The sequence below is a fragment of the Canis aureus genome, chromosome 1, assembly GCF_053574225.1.
Source record: "Canis aureus isolate CA01 chromosome 1, VMU_Caureus_v.1.0, whole genome shotgun sequence".
Classification (NCBI taxonomy): Eukaryota; Metazoa; Chordata; class Mammalia; order Carnivora; family Canidae; genus Canis; species Canis aureus.
In genome coordinates, this window is record NC_135611.1 from 79671540 (window position 1) to 79692415 (window position 20876).

Consider the following 20876-nt stretch of genomic DNA (forward strand, 5'->3'; position numbering starts at 1 on the left):
GAGTTGTCTCCTCTTTTATAACTTCTGGAAAAGTTTGCCTAAATATTGTTTATTTGTTTCTTCCTTAAATATTTGGAAGAATTTAGAAATGATGCCATCTAGGCCTAGAGAATTATTTGTGAAAACTGTTTATCTGTGGATTCAGTTTCCTTCATTGATATAAAACTTTTCAAATATTCTATCTTTTCTTGAATTTGCTTTGGTAAACTGTAGTTTTCTACAAATATATCTATTTAAACTGAATTTTTACATATATTGGGATAGACTTGTTTATAATACGCTGATGTGAGTTTTAATGACTGTATGATCTGTAATAATGTCCCCTCTTTATTCCTCATATCAGTAATTTGTATTTCTCTCTTTTTTATTTATCAGTTTTGCCATAGGATTATGAATTTTTAAAAATCTTTTGAAGAGTCAAATGTTATTTTGTTGATATGTTCTATATACATATGTATTTTATTTCATTAATTTTCTCTCTTTTTAAAATTTTCTCCTTTTTACTATCTTTGGTCTTAATTTGCTGTTTGTATTCTAACACCTTTATATGCTCAGATCATTGACTTTCCAGCCTCTCTTCTTATCCAATGTACACAATGAAAACTCTAATTTCCCTTACAATCATGGCTTTAGCTGTATCCTTCATGTTTCAATATGTGAATGCTCTTATTAACAGTCAGGTTGTGTTTTTTTTTTTTAAGATTTTATTTATTTATTCATGAGAGACACAGAGAGGAGAGACAGAGAGAGAGAGAGAGAGAGAGAGAGAGAGAAGCAGACTCCATGCAGGGAGCCTGACGTGGGACTCTATCCCAGGTTTCCAAGATCATGCCCTGGACTGAAGGCAGCACTAAACCGCTGAGCCACCTGGGCTGCCCAACAGTCACTTTTAAATATTTTCTAATTTCCATTATGATAACTTTTGGTTCATTTCAAAAGAAAACTGCTTCATTTCCAAATACTTGAGGACTTTCAAGATACCTTTTTATTAGAGAGAACACACTTCTAATTTCAGTCATTTGTTATTGAGACTTACTTTCTACCCCATATGGCTTTCTGTAGTCAATTTTGGGTAATGTTCCATTTGCACCTGAAAAGAGGTATATCCTGAAGTGTAGTGTTCTATGTTTGCTAATTGGGCCAAATTAGACAATTATGCTGTTCATATTGTCTCTATTTTTATTGAATTTTTGTGTTCATATTGTGTCAGTTAAATTTTTTAAGATTTTATTTATTCATGAAAGACACAGAGAGAGAGAGGCAGAGACATAGGCAGAGGGAGAAGTAGGGTCCCTGCAAGAAACCCCATGCTGGACTCTGGACTCGATCCCAGAATCCCAGGATCACACCCTTAACCAAAGGCAGATGCTCAACCACTGAGTCACCCAGGTGTCTCTAAGTTAAAATCTTTTAACATGATAGTGGACTTGTTTTCACTCTAGTTTTGTCAATTTTGCTTCCTACATTTTCAGGTGTTGTTCTTTGATGCATACCAAATTGGAATTATTATAGCTTTCTGACGGACTTTTTTACCACTATATCTTCCTCTTTTTTTCCTAATGATACTTATTCTTTGAAGGACACTTTACCTGTTACTAAATGTGCTAGTACTAGTAGTACAGCCCACCAGGTCCTTTTGGTCAGTGTTTGCCCAGTGCGCTTCCTCTATATTTTCTCCTTTCTGTGTCATATATTACAATCATATAAAACATATTTTGATTTGTTTTTGACCCAATCTGACTGACAGTATTTTAACTGGTGTATTTGCTCCGTATCTGTTAAAGGTAATTATTGAACTATTTCTGCTTAAATTTCTCTTGCTTCTTATTTGTCCAAACTATTCTTCATTTTGTCTTCTCCTTGCTTTTTTTTTTTTTTTTGGATTTATCAAGTAGCTTTTATTATTCAATTTTTCCCCTTTGTTAGCTTTTAGTTATGCCTCCTTTTATTATTCTTTTAATGATTACCCTAATTTTCTCTCCTGCTTTATCTAATCTCCTGTTAAATCAATCTATTGAGTTCTTAATTTCAGTTCATAAATTTTGCAGTTATAGAATTCCCTCTGTGTTATTTTTTATAGGTTGTAATTCTCTGGTGAAATTCTCCTCCATTCACCTCTTTCTAAAGTTATTAATGTCAGTACCTGGATTACCTAAAGGTCTATATCTTTGATATTTTTCCTCTTGGTTTTTAGTAAGTAGTCCTCTTGGCATATCAGGTAATTTTTTTTTTTTTTGAATCTCAGATGTAATGTATTTTTTAAATGCAGAAGTTTTAAATGCTGTTTTCTTTCCATAGAGATAATTTACTATTTTTCAGACAAGCAGCTGGATGAGAGGCTGATCATCTTTACCCAATCAGAGATTGAGATGATTTGGGATTTGGTGTCAGTTTTTGGAAGATCTAGTCTATTTTCAGTTTATCTTTATTCCCAGGGCTTATCCCTCAGGAGACTCAATTTAAAGCCTGGAGTATTTTTCAGAGTTCCTCATTTTGAAGAGCAATGAATTCCAATTCTTGTCTTCTGAGTACCATGAAACTGTCAAAAGCTCTGTGCCTCTTCTTCCTGAGTTTATGGTTTATTCATCCCTCCAGATAGAATTCGTGTTTGTTTGTTTTCTAGATGGACCTGGCAGTACTAACAACCTGGAATTTCTCTTACTGATGAGCTTTTCCAGTTAAAGTGGTGATTGTGCCTTTGTTTTTTTAACTTCTCTGAGAAGACTATATTTTTCTCACCAAAGACAAAACAGGCTAGTCTCCTTATGAAAGACATATACTTTTCCAAGGTACCAAATGAAGGTGTTGACTTCAGCCATATGTGGAAGGTGCTGACCTGCCATCCCATTCTCCTTGGGTTACAGGTGTTATCTCCTATTCCCCACATGTGGAACTTCAGAACATAGGGCCTAGCTTATAGAGTTCAGCAGATGTCATCAAGGCAAATACCAGCTTCAGTTCTCTCCTATTTCTTCTTTTCCTTCTCACTGACCTCGAACTTTGATTATTTCAGAATCTATAACCCTAGCTCAGCCATACATCTTTTAAAAAAGAAAGGAAAAGAAGAAAGAAAGAAGAAAGAAAGAAAGAAAGAAAGAAAGAAAGAAAGAAAGAAAGAGAAAGAAAGAAACAAAGAAAGAAAGAAGAAAGAAAGAAGAAAGAGAAAAAGGTGGAGGCTGATTAAGCATCTGACTCTTGGTTTGGGCCCAGGTCGTGATCTCAGGGTTGTGAGATCAAGCCCTACATCAGGCTCGGCATTCAGTGCGGAGTCTGCTGGAGATTTTCTCTCCCTTTCCCTCTGTCCCTCCCATTTGTGCTTTTTCTCTCTCTGAAACCAATAAGTAAATCTTTAAAAAAGAAAATAAAAAAGATATTTTAAAGCATTGGATCTAGCATTTTTTGCATTGTTTATTGTGGAACAGACTAATACACATCAATTATGGATATACAGTTACAGGAAAGGAAAGAGAAGGAGAGGAGAGAGAAAGATTAATAAGCATTTATGTTGCTTTGTATCTTTATATATGTTTTATAAATTTGGGAGAGAAAGTTCATGAGACTTTTGCAAAGTAACTGTAATATAGAAAAAAAAGTCTTGAAAATATTTATATAATCCATTAACTTCTCTAGGTACTTGCATCCTTGAAGTAAGCTGAGCTACCAGAAAGTGATATATTTGGTACACATTAGCATATCCCTAAGAGAGTAATGTTTACCTTCAGCTTTTATCAAATGTCATCATATAATCAGGCCATATGAAATTTAGTGTTTTATAGGTTATAAAAATGTAGTTGAGGTCAGTGTTTATTACATCCATTCACTGCCCTCAAGGAGTTACACAATGGCTTAAAGCCAAATTCTCACACCAGCTTTGGCAACAAGGGTTGAGCCTTATACTGTGTATAATTATGCTCTTCTTTTTATCTGATCCTGATTTTTTATTTTGTTTTGGTTTGCTGTGTTACAAACTGCCTCAAATCTTCAAGGAAAAAAAATCAAATAGATTTTGTCAAATGCACATTGGACAGAAGAGAATTCCGGATTTCAAAGTTAAATTTTCTAAAATATGATCAAGCTGAGGAATGATTAAACCACCTGTCCTATGAGTCTCTAGGCTATGGAGAGGGACCAAAAAATTCAAGAAAAAGGTATTGATAATGTTTTTAATAATATCTAAAATTCTGTATAGTTGAGAATTCTGTATAGGTGAGGAAATGCTATGACTAAATCCATATTAATTAAATTTGGATTTAGAGACAAAATTATAATTGACATCCTCTTTTATAATAAAGTGAACATAGTCTCAGATACAAAAAGTAGATCACCTGCACCATTGCATTTGTCTGACCTGTCATTCAATTTTGTATTAAAATTTTTATTTATTAAATAAGAGATTAAAAAGAAATTATAAAAATAAAAATTTATATAGACCAGAATGAGCATTAATTGAATTCCTTGAAATTTTTCCTTTATTCTTAAAGAACTTTGAAATTCAACCTCAAGGAATGTCAAAATCATAAACATGTTGAGACATTATTGTCTCTTTTACCATAATTTTATATTTCATATAAACAATTGGGATGTAAAATCAAGTCATTAAGTATTGTGAATTCTGATTACAACTCCTGGGTTTGAGAGACAGCTCCACCACCCACTATATATAGGTAATTTGGTGCTGTTTACTGAACCTTTCCATGCTTCTGTTTCTTTAGCTATAAAATGGAGATGCTGACAGTATCAATACCCTAGGATTTCTGCAAGAGGTTAAAAAGTTAAGGAGCACCTGGGTGGCTCAGTTGGGTAAGTATTCAACTCTTGATTTTGGTTCAGGTCATGATCTCAGGGTCACAAGACTGAGCCCCTCTTCAGGCTCCAAGCTCAGTGAGGAGTCTACTGGTGATTCTCTCCCTTTGCCACTCCCCCATTCACCTGCATTCTCTCTCTCTCTCTCTAATAAAATTCAAAAAGTTAATATCTTTATAGCATTTAACACAGCTTCCGATACTTAGCAAGCCCAAAATAACTATTAGCTATGATAACTATTACATTTTTTTCTATAAAAAGCATAGACCACTAAATATTGCATCAGCGCTCTTTGAAACCTTTTTCTTCCTCCTGTTAACTTATAACTTTTAGCCCAATGACAAAGTTTGACTGAAATACTTAGGAGTAAGGTATTTATTATTTAATATGAACTTCCTTATAAGTTGGTGCAAAAAGTCACTAGATACAGAAATAGTATAAAGAAGAAAAGTTATAGACACCTGCCAATTTGGAATTAGATGCAAACTTGGACAAATCACGTTCATTACTTTGTGCCTGGATTTTTTTCATCTGAAAAATAGCAGTAATCAAAGACTGCTTTTTCTATCTCACAGGATCACAGTAAACAATACACACATAGACACACACACACACACACACACACACAATACCTTTTAAAAGATCACTCTGATTCCACTGTAAGGGGAAGAAATAGCACTTACTTTTAATTCTGCTAGATATTTCATCTACATTATTTTATTTAAACTGCTCTGCAACCCTATTAGGTAAATACTATTATCCTCCATTTGCAGACCAGAAAACAGAGTCAGAAGGCTTAGGCAGTTTGTCCATTCTTACATGGTCATTGATCAGCAGTGCAGGATTTCAAACCGCCTCCATTACAAATGAGTAACACAGACATCATACCTGGTGAAGTCCTTCTTAGAGGGAAGGTGCTCGGTAGATGTTTTGGGCTTTATTTATTGCTTAATACAGAAGCCAATCCATTAAGGTAATCAATTATTTTTGAGTTTCTACTCTGCAACAGCTTCTTGAAAACTCACATCCTTTAGAGGCTGTTTCTGAGACTAAAATTTTAATGAGTAAGGACTTTAACTAGTTAATATAATAGTTTCTGTTTGTTGCCATAAATGCAATGTAAGAGAAATAGAAACAAGTTTGTTGCTAATCAGGGCAGAGATTGGGTTATTTCTCTAACTGTCCCTCATGTAAACCTTCCTCATATAAGCCTTCCTAACCCTGAAATTTAGGAAGCCACATAAGGGTTTTAACATTGGACTACCACCATCATTTCCTATTTAGAAGCTGGCTTATGAGAATCATAGAGAATCTCTTGTCAACCAGTTCCAATTCTGAGAAGACCCCTTTCTTCCACTTGCTTTTCCAAAGAGCAGGTGTGACAGACAATTAAAATCTCTGGGTGGGGAACATAAAAGAGAGTTTAATCATTATTGAGTGGTAGAAACATCAGCCATGAGATAGACAACATCCATGGAGCCCTTTTGAAGCAAACCCATGATGAGAAAGGCCATTGGCACCAGCGGGAGGGTCCAAAGTTCCCATCTCAGTCCTCCATGGCATCTCTTTTCTATATCTTTCTAATAACATCAAGCCTGAGTGTTTATTGCTCCTAGACAAGACCCTGAAATCAATTCACTGTCAGGCAACAAACAGTTGTGGTATTTGTCCCTTATGTCCCCAGGAAAATGGTTAATCCTTAAAGATGTTCATAACTCCTCTTTTTAATGGTAAGGTTTGATCAGCACAATTTTATGCATGTGGAAGAGGGAGGATGGTGAATTCCGAGGTAGGCCAGCCCTGTCAGGAGCAACATCGCTTCTAACCCTGCCCAGGCAGACAACACGATTGTATATCTTCATTAATGCTATAATTGGTATCTGGAATCTGTTCAGAAATGCCGATTTACTTTGTAACAGAGGATTATGGCTGAATTTGGAGTTCTTTATGGTCTGCAGATGCTTGAGAAATTCAAATATAAAAACTGTCAGTTAAACATCTCATGAAAAGCTGTACCTTATACTAATCCAAAGGGACATGAACAAGTGCTTGAGGGGATAGAAATCCACTGTTTCGGTAGCTAACCACTTACAGAAACATTAACATTCTTGGACAGGGTTGCTCACTGAGTTTCTAAAGTAATGTAGAAGCTATCAGGATTCAGTTCTTAACAGACTTCAACACAGTAGGGGGAAAATTGTCAGTCACCAGCCTCCAGTATTTATGAATTATTAATGTTGTCTTTCTGGGTGTTTTTTTTTTTCAAGTTTTGCTTTTGTGTGCGTGTTCAGCTGAGTAATTCAATAGGCTGATGGAGACATGAATAGATATGTTAACTAGCACCAGGGTTAACCTTTAAAGTTCGTTAAAGCTGTCAGCTTTCAATGAAATATTTTCACATTCCTTTTTTTTTTTTCCTGTGAACTGGAATATAAACATTATTTGTACACTGGGATCAGAGGTGCTTGGGAGAAGAGGAGACTCCACCCTGCCATCACTTTTTTTAACCAAGACAATACTACTGGATTCATCAAGAAAGGCATTTTTTTAAAAATTTCTCATTTACAAGCCATGCCACCAGAATATATTCATGGCCGAGCTTTACTATAGTATTTTCAATTAAAAAAAAGTGATGGCATGTCCTTACTACTACAAAAACACATGGGGGAGAAAAGAAATTGGGTCTAAAAGAGCATAAGGACAGGACTTTGGAGATGGAAAATGGAGACCAGGGTAGATCCAAAAATAACAAAAACCACATCTCACATTCATGGTAAAGATGGAATTTAAAGCTGGTAACAACCTTTAGACAAAACAAGGATTCTTTGTGGAAGAAAAGAGAAATGAGGGGGCCCATAATTAAGCCAACTGTAAAGCTCTCAAATCTTCAAGGATTTTGTAGCCAGCTGTGTGTGCTTGCTGTACAAGCCTAAATAATAAATCCCCTCAAATGAAAGTGATCCTGCTCTGAAATTTTTCCTGTTACTCTCTAACTGTAGATGTCCTTGTTTTCCTCGCTGAGGTTTGGCTACTGTTTGGAATCACGTGGCACCTAATGTCACATGCTGGGTCTCTCCTCCTGCCCTGTCTACATGTCCAATGACCATGTATTTCTAAGTCTTCCTTTTATCTCAGTCTCGCTCAAAACAAGAAGTGAGGCATGTGAAATGAAATAGGAAGACTCACTTCTTTTCAAAGTTTTTAAAACTGCCCACCAGTTTGCCAGGGTTCCTTTATTCAGGATACAGAATAAGAAAGCTGCCCATTCCTGATGTGTAACAATAAATGATGTAATAAATTTAATATCTTGACCTTTTTCTAAAGGGACCTTTATTCTTCACTTTTTTTTCCTCCACCACATTCATTTGAGGTCAGCAAGAAAGATGAGAGAATGATTTTATCAAACTTTGTAAAAGTGAAGAGAAGAAATTGAAGCAAAGAAAATGCGGATTACTTGCCAGCATCCTACTACTCCTGGAAATATTGACCTCACTCCTTAAATCCTTAGTCAGGTCATAGCATAATCCACATCTAATTTTCAAAGTAGTTAAATGTCTATCAATAGATGTACCAAATTAGAGCACCAATATATGGCACTGACACTAACTATTCTTTCTTGGTATCTATGCCTTTAGGACTGCTTCTTGCAACCAGGGCTGAAGAAATCAGTTTTGATGACTTCGAGTTTATTATTTACTTTCTTCCCCACTTTCAAAGCCATTTTCTTTTTTTTTTTTTCTTTTTTTTTCTGGTATCTTTTATTATTATTTATAATAGAGCAGTACATATTAGAGACAATTTTTAAATTATAAATGTGCTTTATTTGTTTTGCATTTCCAAGTACGTGTCTCAGAGCACCCATCTGCTTGGGGAGATGTGTTAGGGAGAGAAAAATAAAAATAAATACTGATGTGATATTCAGCATCTGACATACAAAATAGGATTTAGCAGAAAGTCAATAAGCTTAAGAGCCGTGCATTTCTTAGAAAGAAGGGATTTCCCAAATGCTTTTATTTCGTCCTTCAGTATATCAACAAGCAATGCAGGAGGACCCAGGCCCATTGACTTCTTCTTACTATTGAAAAAATTCCATTTCCACCCATGAATGCAATGACAGGAAATCTCTTGCTCCATTGTAGAAGGAGATCAAAATGTAGGTAAAGAAAAACAAAAGCTATTTCCAGCTTGGGGATTTATAGGGAGCAGAGGAGGAAGGAAGAAATGAGAGTCAAGTGTTCAGTCCTGTCTCGTGATGTCCCTCTCTCAGACTTTTACTCAGCAAGGGTGATTTGTCTTATTTAAGGAAAGAAACCTTAAAGAGAAGGGACTCTTGACTCTTTTCTCCATCTGGGAGTCAAGGAGAAGGTGATGGTGCAGAGGACTCCACACCAACATACAACCATTCAGCCTAATTAAATAGAAAGTACACCACATGTTAGAGGGAGTGTGATCTGGGTTGACACCTCTGATTCTCCCTCAAGACCTGGCATGTGGGCATCTGAGTTGTGAGCCAGCCAGACTGATGTGGTAGCTGCTGTGCTGGGACAAAGTGGCACCACAGTAGAAGGTAGAACAGGGTGGGCTGGTCACGAGACTAGGTGGAAGGCATGGTAGAGAACCAAGGTCTGAAACCAGTGGACACTCAAGAACCAGAAAAGCAAAGAGGCCCCTCCACCCACTCACTACCATAGACACTGAAGCCCCCGCATAAACCCATATGCCATCCTAGGAAGGAAAATAAGGGGAAACTGGACCAAAGCAATTTTATCTAAGAGGAGTTGAATATTACCTAAAGAAACAGTTTAAATTTTTTTGATCAGACTAAGCTTTATTCTAAATTGAATATTTTGTCACATTTCTTTATTCACTCAGTTTCAGAATTAGCTCCTCAGGTGATTCTTTTGCATATTAAGCTTAAGAACCATTATCCAACTTTCTAGCCATCCTTGAAGAAACTAAATACTAAGTTAATCTTTGGATTAATTGATTATGAGAAGAACAGATATTCTTGGTACTTAGGTTAGTCAGAATTTCTCCTTAGGGATCTTTTAGCAACAATCCCATGCAATGTTTTCAGTAGCAACCTTTCCGTAGACACACAAATACATTTCTCAAAACCCTTTCTAGAATTTTCTTTGCTCTATGCTGATGACACCTTAATAAAAAAGTAATTTATTAAACACAATCTAATGCTGAACCAACATTACACAGAAGAGGATAAAGTTTGCTCCAGAGGTAAGCTTTAGAATATCTGGTGGAATTCATGAAATAAAGGGCCTTTGAGCAAACTTCCTTTCATAAATATTATTTCAGCTTGATTTTTGCTAAATGGTAGGTGGGTACCAAGTTCAAGAGTATGCTTATTGTGGGACTAGCTTATGTCACTTGTTAAATAGAGATGTATATCTAAGCGGACAACAGAGATTGCTTTTATAGAAACTGAGTCATTTAATAAAAACTAACAATGCTATTTTAGTTTTTTGGGACTGTTATAATAAAGCGCCACAGACTGGGTGGCATAAAGAACAGAAATTTATTTTCTCACCATCCTGGAGCCTAAAAATTCAAGCTCAAGGTATCAGCTACATTAGTTTCTTCTGAGGACTCTCTCCTTAGCTTGCAGCTTAGCTGCTCCCTGTGTCTTCACATGGCCTTCCTTCTATGAGTGTCTGTATCCTTTTTTTTTTTTTTAAGATTTTATTTATTTATTCATGAGAGACCCAGAGAGAAAGAGGCAGAAACATAGGCAGAGGGAGAAGCAGGGTCCCTATGAGGAGCCTGATGTGGGACTCGATCCCCAGACTGGGATCATGCCCTTAACCAAAAGCAGATGCTCAACTACTGAGCCACTCAGGCTTCCCTGTGTGTCTGTGTCCTAATCTCTTCTTCCTACAAGGGCACCAGTCATATTGGATTAGGATCCCATCTATATACCTCATTTTCCCTTGATTAGGTCCCTCATGAGCTTATTTCCAAATACAGTCACATTCTGAGATACTGCTGCTGGGGTAATCTGCAGGAAAACCTGTACTCTAACCGCAGAGCCACATGCATACCTGGCCCAACTTTTGAAGAAGTTGAAGGAGCTGATCTGGTGGGGGCTGGGAGCAGGATGAGCCTGGGTGCTGCCCACAGCAGCGAGGTGACCGGCCAGACCAGCAACAATGTATGTCAGTGGCCCCGTGTGTGGCATGCTAAACCAACCTGCCAAAAATAACTGGACTGCTATGACTTCATTTTGGTCTTCCAAATCTTGTAAGAATTTCCCTAATGGCCTACTTGAACCTGAAACCTACCAGGAAAGGGCATTCTGGGAAATGTAGTTCTGCTCAGCTACACTGACAATACAAGCCACAGGACTTCATAAATCTAAATGTGTTCCTTTGATTATAAAGCCGTGAGCACGTTTTCAACTGAACTATACATGAGTCCATATTAAGGCTCTTCTAAGGGGCATTAAGATGACTTAGTTAAGCATCTAACCCTTGATTTCGGCCATGATCATGAGGTCATGATCTCAGGGTCCTGGGATCCAGCCCAAGTCAGACTCAGCAGTGTCTGCTCGTCCCTCTTCCTCTGCTCCTCTGCAACCCACCCCCCTTAAATAAATGAATAAATAAAATCTTTTTAAAAAGGCTTTTCTAAGAAAGATACACTCAAAATAAAACTATGTAAACCTTAACTAATGATTAAATATAGGCTAATATCTTAGGATGGAAAGAATGATGAACAGATCTATGTTGAAAGATAGTCATTTCTTAGCCTTAGTCACATTTGTACACTTGATACAGTTTACACAATGACTTCACATGGATTATTACTTAAGCATCTAGTCCTCCTACAAGGTCTATAGGACCCACACCCTTCTGACCCACTGTGTGATACTCAGAGGGCTTCTGACTCTATCCATGTGGGCTTTCCACAGGCTTTGTGTTTACCAACAGCTTTAGGAAATTTAAAAGGTCAGATCTAATCTGTTTCCATGTTGATATGTTGGTGGAGTCTTCTAATGTATATTGTGAATATCCAATTACGGGGATTTGGTTAAATTCTGATTCATTCTTATGTAATGGAGAACTATTTTTGCATTTACAACTGATATTATAGAGAAACATTTAATTACTCAGTATTGTGTTAATTGAAAGAAAGCAAGTTACTTAGGAAGATAGTCTCATTTTTGTAATCCATAGCACTTATGTGTGATAGAACTCTCCACGCGCAGATGAGTTGACTCTAGGTGCTTGGCTGTGGTATTCGCTGCTGGCAGCTGGGGATTCATATGAAGCAGAGACACTAAGTGTATGATATGAACTAACTTAAGAACTTGGTTTGTCTTTTATCCCTCCACTCTAGTTGGCTTTAAGAACTTCAAAAGCTGCAAGACGCGTAAAGTTTATCTGGATTATCTCGTCATTTGGAGCATTCAAGTGTCTGCTTCAATATGCCTTAGAATCACGATTGCCAAATGAGAGCGATACTTTGTGCTTCTCACATAGCTTCTTCCCAAGCATCCCAAAGCACTGGAGAAGTGTTACTTTTGCCTCCCTTCACTTCTCTGAAGAAACTCAGGATAAAATCCTGGACAATTTGACTCACAAAAATTATCAGTTAATCCAAAGATAAACTGTCAAGGGCCTGCTTCCTCAAATAGACATGTTCTTCTTCCTCATTCATTCTTCCAGAAGACATGAATTCCACAGACTCCAAGAGGAATATGGAAATTAATAAAAACTCACTCTAAATAAAGAGCATATAGATGCAAAGAAGAACTTACTTGTATCTTAAAAAATTCCAGACTTCTTGGCCTCCTATGGAACATAGCATACTTTTTTTTCATATCTTTGTTGGCCTTTCAACTTTTAAAAGTAAACGATAGTCCCTTCCTATTTAAATTCATAACAGGAATGCAACCACAAATAAATGATTTCCTTAAATATATGTCTGTAGCTATGCTATGTGACACTAATTTATATCAGCTTTAGAGATTACTGGGTGGAAGCCATTCTTTTTAGCCCCCATCGTCTACTTACCAACATGAGGCATCCACATGGTATACATTCCACCCAAGATTATTTTGTAATCAGTGATAGTGACGAAGGGAAAGACTTCGGTCTCCTTACCCTCACCCTATACTGCTACATAACCCAGACTATTTTTTGTTCATTACTTTCATTCCCAAATTATGATTTGGTCACACAAGTTTCCTGTACATACATTTACTTTATGTAAAAATTTTGGATATTTTGAAAGACTGAATCATCTTCATTTATCGTCAATACCTTAAAGCCATTTTTTGTTTCTTGCTGCAATATATCTTTTTGTAGTCGATCTTCGCTTCTTTGAAAAAATTTCCTTAGATGTTTGCTTATTTATATGCATAATTTTAAAAGCCTGGAAGATCTAAAAAGCCAAGCATTACTAGCTGATATCTAGATATGTTTAAGAGACCTACTCACTCATTTAGCAAGATAAATTACAATGAATTTTTATATATATGAACGAATATATGTTATATCTTAAAAACATGGATTTTTTTTTCCTCCCTCAAATGTGGAACTTTTTGGTTTTATTTTTATCCCACACATTTAACTTTGAAATAAGTAGATTGCCACATACCATAGTAATTGTGGATGGACAGGGGTCACCAGGAAACAATAAAACTGTCAACACAAAGTAATGACAACTGAGCACAGGGTAGCAAATAGGACATGAGTGTTTTATGAGGAAAGGTCAGGAGGTTCAAGTCACAGGGAAGAAAGATGATTTCGCCATCCAAACTGAACACACTTTACAAGTTAATTAGGCTGCTAGAACTTGTTCCAGATGGTGGAGAAATCAAGTGTGAGACAGATAGATACCAGCAAGACAAGTCAGGGTGAAACACAAAGTAAAGTCTGATCTTGGGGAGATCCGGGAGCAAGCAGGACATTGGGGAGAGGAAGCAACAGAGACACAGGACATGGAGCCATGGGAGACAAGGCCAACATGAGGGCTGAGGTCTGGGCTGAGAGGCCGCACAGAGGACCAGGACACGGAAGGAGCACAGTGCTCTCAAGACAGCCTGCCGGCCACGGCCACCGCTCACACAATTAACTCTTCATCACTAGCTCTTTGTGGCTGGCCAGTACAGATGTAGACAAGGACTAACCTTCAGAACTGGATGTGATGCTATGCCTGGGGATTTCCCAGTTAAGTTAAGAGACATTGATTCAAAAAATGACATGTCTGGACACTCTATGTGTCTCAATCTGCTGACTCTGAATAACACCTACTTTACATTTTTAAGGATTCTATGAATTCAAATTAATGATATATATAATTATTATATATTATATTATATGATTATGATTATATAATTATATCCCCAATTATGTATATGAAAAGTACATATCACATAGTATACAAAATGTTTATTATAATAAATGAAATGATCGATATTATTATTAAATGAACTAAATAAATAATAATAAAGACATCTTATATAAACTCAACTGTAAAAACAATACACTGCAAACATTTCTTAACAAAGTGCTTATCACTATATCACAAGGCAGAGCAGGAACAAGAGTGAGAAAAGTGAGGCCTTGACTTTGGGCACAAAATTTAAGGGGGCACCGAAAATCTCAGCAATCAAGAGAAATCAAATTTTAATGCAATGTTTTTAAACTATCAAAATGAATTTATCTGTGATAAATAAAATATCAAGATGTCCATGATAAACAAAATATCAAAATTTTAAGTAAAGACAGGAAACCCACCTTGACCTTGCAAGGCTCACCTCACTCCCTCAAGGTCCTGTTGGATACTGATTGCAGAGGGTGTTTTTGGAATTTTCATCAGTTTTCCACCTGAGAGGTTAAGTGTCTTACTCATTCACCTCATCCTAATTCTGATCCTAGTTGGAAGTCATCAGTAAAAGATAAGCCACCCTTGGTCCTCCTAAGTCTGTTGCCCTGTGATGCCCTCTAGCAAAGCTGGTCCTTCTGCAAAGCTGGACCAGCTAAAGGGGCAGCCTTTATATATCCTCTGATACCAGAGTCCCTTCCGTACTCCAGTCCCTGGCTGATCTGGGCCCACAGAACTAGTGCCCTCGCTCCAGAGACAGAATGACCAATATTAGATTCTGCTGATTTAATATCACCTGAGTCCTGTGTTCTCCCAACAGCCCATAAATTCCAGGGGGACTGGACTCCTTTCTCTTTAGTCTAGTTATATCACCAGCATTTCCTACAGTTCCTGGTCTACAGCATGCACCAAATAACCACTTGTCAAATAAACAAGGAAACTCCTCCTTAGATTATATGCAGAGGTAAATAAAATCAGAGACAAAACAACCTCCAAAATGAAAGAAAAAGTTAACAGCAGTTGAATAACTGCTGATCTAGCAGTGTTGCCTAAATTGCAGTTTAAAGAATCTGGATTCAGAAAATCTAAATAGCTTAGAAAATAAATCAGTAAACATGCATTTGATATATCTGTCCAGAGCAAGAGTTCTTGGCCATGGGTCCAGTAGGCAAGTGGGCTTTGAAAGTAGAGAGCCTCGAAATTGATTGCAAACTATATAGCAGGTTGGTATTGGAGAGTAGAAGGCTCATGCATTTTTAAGGTCTTCTTCAGAGCTGATTAATAATCATTATTCCAAAGATGGTTATAAATGGCAAAACCCATCATAGATTTGGCCCAATAAAACATTTCCTACTTAAAAAAAAAAAAACACTAATTATGATGCATTCCACTTGAACCCAATGGGCTTTTCACCATCCTGGGTTTTGGTTTTGGTCTTTGTTTTTGTTTTAGGTAAAGCCAATGATATGGCTCCTTGAATTCTGCTATTACTATCAGGCCCAAGTATACCTCTGTCCATGAGAGTTCTAATGCCAGTTACTTTGCTTGTTTGACACCTTAGAGTCCTGCCAGAGATGGAGAGAAAAATTCCATCAAGTATCCCGACAGCAGTCCTTGTCTCTTTCCATCTGGCAGCTTCAGTGACCCCGAGAGGAAAAATACCTGCATGTGACCTCTGGTAGTCTTTTCTTTACCTTTCTTTACCTCTTGCCACATACACACTAGAGAAAGATCAGTGTTCTACATGATACTTAATTTGGGGAAAAAATATAGTTACCATTTCAAGAATGTACTCATTTCACAGAGGAGGAGACAAAGCATTTAGCCATTATATTACTAAGGACTCAGTAGCAATGATAGAAATGTATACTAAACTGCCTTAAAGTAGAAAGAAGATAGAGTGGGGGCATTTACTGGCTTATTAATTGACAGGATTCTGGAAATCACTGGCTTCAGGCAAGGCTGAATCAGAGGCCCACACAGAGTCCTCAGTTCCATATTTCTATCTGTGGCCTAGCTCTCTCCATGTTGACTTCATCCTCTGTCTGGCCCTTTACTGTGGCTGCCAGTGTGGAAGCCTTGGGCACACCCTTATACCTCAGCAGCTCCAACAAATATATAGAGTTTAATTGCTCAATACTTCAAAATTAAGTTCTAAAATGGAATCTCATTGTCCAAATCTCTGTCACATGTCCATCCATGAAGACATAGAATATACTGATTGGCCAGACCTGAGTAACATGCCCCTATCTAAAGCTAAGGCATTAGATAAGCCTCACCCCAACTGTGGGGAGTGAGATCGAGGAGTTAGTATTTTCTCCACGGAAATTCGAAGTGCTCTCAGAAAAAGAAAAGGCTGTGATATAAGGCAGTTTAAAATACACAAACATATGAAAACTATAATTACAAATGGAAAAATTAAGCAATATGCCCAAGGTCAAATGTAGGTCAAGAGTCACAGACCAAAAGCCTAAATTTCTTTACTTCCAATCTGGCTAGATATATTCAGACTAGGTGGCTGAAACAACAGAAATTTATTTCCCCATAGCTCTGGAGACTGGAAGTTCAAGACCTAGTTTGGTAAGGCTGGTGTCTTCTGAGGCCATGCTCCTTGGCTCACAGATGGCCATCTTCCCCCTTATGTCCTCACATGGTCTCCTCTTTGTCCCCATCCTAATCTCTTCTTGCAAGGACACCACTTGGACTAGGACCCACTGTAATGACTTCATTTTAATTGAGTTACCTATTTAAAGACCTCATTTTCAAATATAGTCACATTCTCAAGTACTGGGGGTTGAGATTTTGACATATAAATTTAGGGGAAGGAAGCACACTTCAGCCCATCATGGTGGGTATCATTATAGCAAAGCATGTGGGATGTACTTTATATAAACGAATGAAGGTAAAACATACAGAAAGTGATCACATGCACAGATATGGCAAGATCTGTGGGGGGCGGGGACATACAAGTGCCTTCTGGATACCTTAGTAAGTGTGTAGGTATCAAAGATGACCTAGTGGTCATCAACTTCGCTCCATCACAAGTTTCACCCATTAAAGATTCCATAAACCATAACTAGAGCAAGTCTAACATTTTTTCCCCAACTAAACCACTTTAAAATGTAGCAAGTTCTCATGATTTTTTTTTATCAAATAAGATAAATCTTTTACACCATTTATACAAATGTCAGTTTCAACATTATCTTTTTCACACTCCTTATGCATTAGGGCAATAAGGAATGGAAAGTACAGAGATTAATTTAGGTAACAATTACCATAATTTACAATTGCATTAGCACCTATTAAGGTTCATTGTTCTGTGGAAATTTTAATGATACATTCCTGAGTGAATAAAAGCAGAAGATGATTGGAAATAAAATTGTTTCTATGTATGCTGACGGGACTGCTGAGTGTAATTATACATTTCAGAGGCGACCTGTTTTGGAGTTTACTCCATAATTTTATGTAAATGTTAAATAACTTCATGTGTTCTTCCTCCCGGGTTAAATGCTAATTTGTGTTATTTCAACACGGGGAGTACTGCAGGGTTATTAACAGACTTGCTCTGCCAGCAAAGCCTACTTTGGAAAAATGGCTCCACATACTTTAAAACGACAGAGGTATCTTTAGTTTTTCTTCCTTTTACATCTCATAAGTGGGCTGCCAAACTTTTAGTTCTGAAAACAGCTATTCATTCTTAAAATTTGTAGCAAAAACCCAACAAGTGAGACATTTTCCCCCTAAAGGTAATTAAGTTCATTCATAACACCGGTTTGGATCAGCTTGTTTAAACCCAGAAGAAAATAGGTTAATAGCAACAAACCTTGAGATACTCCAAGGTACAATAATCTCAATATGTAGATACAAGGGAGTCTCTCTATGTCCAGATTTCTCCCAGTCCCTAGAGACTGAAATGGATCCAGCACATAGTAGGTGTTCTTCAGTAGGTGCTGACTGCAGGAAAATCCCCAGTCTTGACAAAGCCTCACAAAACAATCGAGACAAAAATCTGCTGAAGCACAGAGGGCCTGTTTTGCTTCTGCAGAAATGCTCACCCTCACTTGCCCACATATACATGCCCCCAAATCAGGAGAGAGCCAGGATAGGCACACGAAGAGAACAGAGGGGTTATAAGCCACACATCCATGTAAGAGGGTTGGAAAACAATAATGCTGTCCCCTACAATTTCATTACCAGATCCCAAAGTCAGACAATCAAAATGTTCCACTTTACTATTACAAGATACTTCGGAGATGAGGTCGGGAAAGAATCAAATTATTTGCTTTGGCCTCTGAGTGCCACACAGAGGAACTGTGGAATGTAAGCTTTTGAAGGAGCCTTTAAGGTCATCTGGGGAGAAAAGACACCCAGTGGTGTGAGAACCGCAGCCAGGTTAAAAAAGCCAAGGCAAAGCCATCACTGGACGCCTGGGCTGCCTGACTCCCACACCCATCTCCTCCTTCTCCCACGCACAGCCCAACCCAAGGGTGACCAAGCTAGAATATCCTTCCTGCTTCCTCTTTGCACCACGGAACAGTGTTGTGGGCTAAAAGGAATACCGGTCTTTGGTTCAGATGAATTATGATGGGTCTCAGCATTTCGGCCTATGCGCGGTGCAATGTGGGCCAATTACTGACTTGTCTGAACTCTATTAGCTCTTTAGTGAGGACATGTGAACGATCGATAGGATTTCCTATTATAAGATAGCAGCAAGGAATTGAAAATGTGGGGCTAGAAGTCTGCAAAAAAAAAAAAAAAAAAAAAAATCCTATCTTTAGTTGCTGTGGATCTCCTGGGACTGGTTGATCTTTTGGTCACAAAGGAAACTGAGAATTGGAGATGGAGAATTATTAAAAGGCTTAACATTTATTTGCGTTCTTAAAACTAATGATTAACAAAGCATTATCGGAAATGCCCTGGCAGCTGTGCAACATTACACGTAAGCATAACTACATTGCTCACCATCATGACAATCTATACTAGGATTTTCTTTATTCATTTACACAAGTTTTAGCTTTACAAAACTCTGGAGATTAATATGCTATGCTTCACAATTACTCAGTCATATCAATTATTTCTCGCTTAGATATGTCAATACCTGAAGTGTCAGTCAGCGTGTTGATCTCTCTATCGGCATAAAACTTGGTCAAGTCCCATTTGGAGACATTCCTCACAGAAAATGTCATCATGAATATTGTCATCAAAATCACCATCAACAAACTGATTTCTTCTACTAAGGAAAAGCTTTCCTCCTGGGGGAGATGTTAATCTATTTGCTGGAGACCAAAAGCCATGATAAAAGTCTATAGTCTTCTGAACTCCCAAGGTTGTTGCCTGAATGGCATTTAAGCTCCTGCCTTGCATTTTACTTTCCCTCCTCCAATATCGCTTCGCTTCTCTGTTCTCTCTATTCCAAACGTGCTTATGCCTCCTGTTCTCCGAATGCAAAAACATGTTTCAGAGTTTCCTCCATCTCAAGTTTTGCCAACTTCATCCCAGTTTCACAAACACATATACAGAGATGTCACATGTAGTGATAACATGGCCTAGAGTAAGATAAAACATAAGCCAATAGTGGATAAATTTTAAAACAAGGCACTATTTTGGTGATTCAGACAGCAGATGTCAACTCAGAATATATAGTGACACATATCAGGAGGCAACTGCTGTTGAGAATTTAGGAACCACAAATAACTATTGAATCATTTCCCAAACAACTCACCATGCTAAGGAAAAAGTCAAAAATAGAAGTACATTCAGTACTTCGGTTTGTCTCCAAAGTTAGGGGCACTGGTTCTACTTACTTCTATTCTTAAATGCTCTCTTACCAACAGGAGCTAATGCCTGTTTGTTGCCCCCAGACCTGAATGTGTCCTCCCTGTCAGTATGTCTTCTTCCTGGTTTTATTTTCCAACCAAGTACTTAAATGTTTGAAAATTCAATAAAAATTTATTTGTAATGTAGCTATCTCTTTCAATAGAACCAAGGTGGACAGCAGGAACTGTCCCTGACTTGTTCATTGCCCTATTTCTGGATCTAGAAGAGTCTCTGGCAAGCAGTGGATGCTTGATAATATTTTTGAAAGAATAGGGGGCATGTGCTTACTCTGTGGTGGTGGGAGTTACTCAAATAATCACCTGCAGGTGTCTGGAATCAACTGCCTAAGGACAGGCAGGAGCTTGGGTGACCAAGTAGTTGATGCTATAGAATATGTTAGTGGAAATAAAGAATATAATGGATTGTCCAGTAGCTTTTAAGTAAACTAGAGAACTTAGGAGGTACAAATGATGAACTCAGGGCTTTGATTTTCCAGTTCAAAGTCTGGATACAGGATCAGAATGTTTCTGTGACCTTCCTACAAGTAATCTGCTTTTTTTCCTATAGACACAGGACCAAAAGTTCTGAAAAACAAATTCAAGATCAAATCTTTCTGGTAGCTGAATTACAAGTCAAATAAAATTCACAACCCCAAAGGGTTTCTTATGCTAAAACTAGAACATTGATTAAGAAAAAGCAACATCCTAAAAATTGGACGAATCCAGTGAAGCTAGAGACTCTGAACCCCTAAGTTCCCCTGAGGTTCCTTGGCAAGTAGAAGCCTTTCCTCTCTGATTTAGTATTCTTTTGCCTAAAGATGCTGTCACAGCTTTCTTTGAGGTGCTTGCTTTGCAAGGGATTGTTGGTACTTCTGAAGACCCACATTGTCCTAGCTTCTAGACTTGCAACCA

At 37.6% G+C, this 20876-nt stretch overlaps 1 long non-coding RNA gene across 1 annotated transcript; it reads left to right on the plus strand.

The window, feature by feature from the left end:
• The first annotated feature begins 3161 nt into the window (after positions 1-3161).
• LOC144288711 (uncharacterized) lies at positions 3162-14065 on the plus strand. Its single transcript, XR_013356717.1, has 3 exons — positions 3162-4148; positions 4713-4800; positions 12157-14065. It is a non-coding gene; the product is annotated as an uncharacterized LOC144288711 (long non-coding RNA).
• The last annotated feature ends 6811 nt before the right edge of the window (positions 14066-20876 follow it).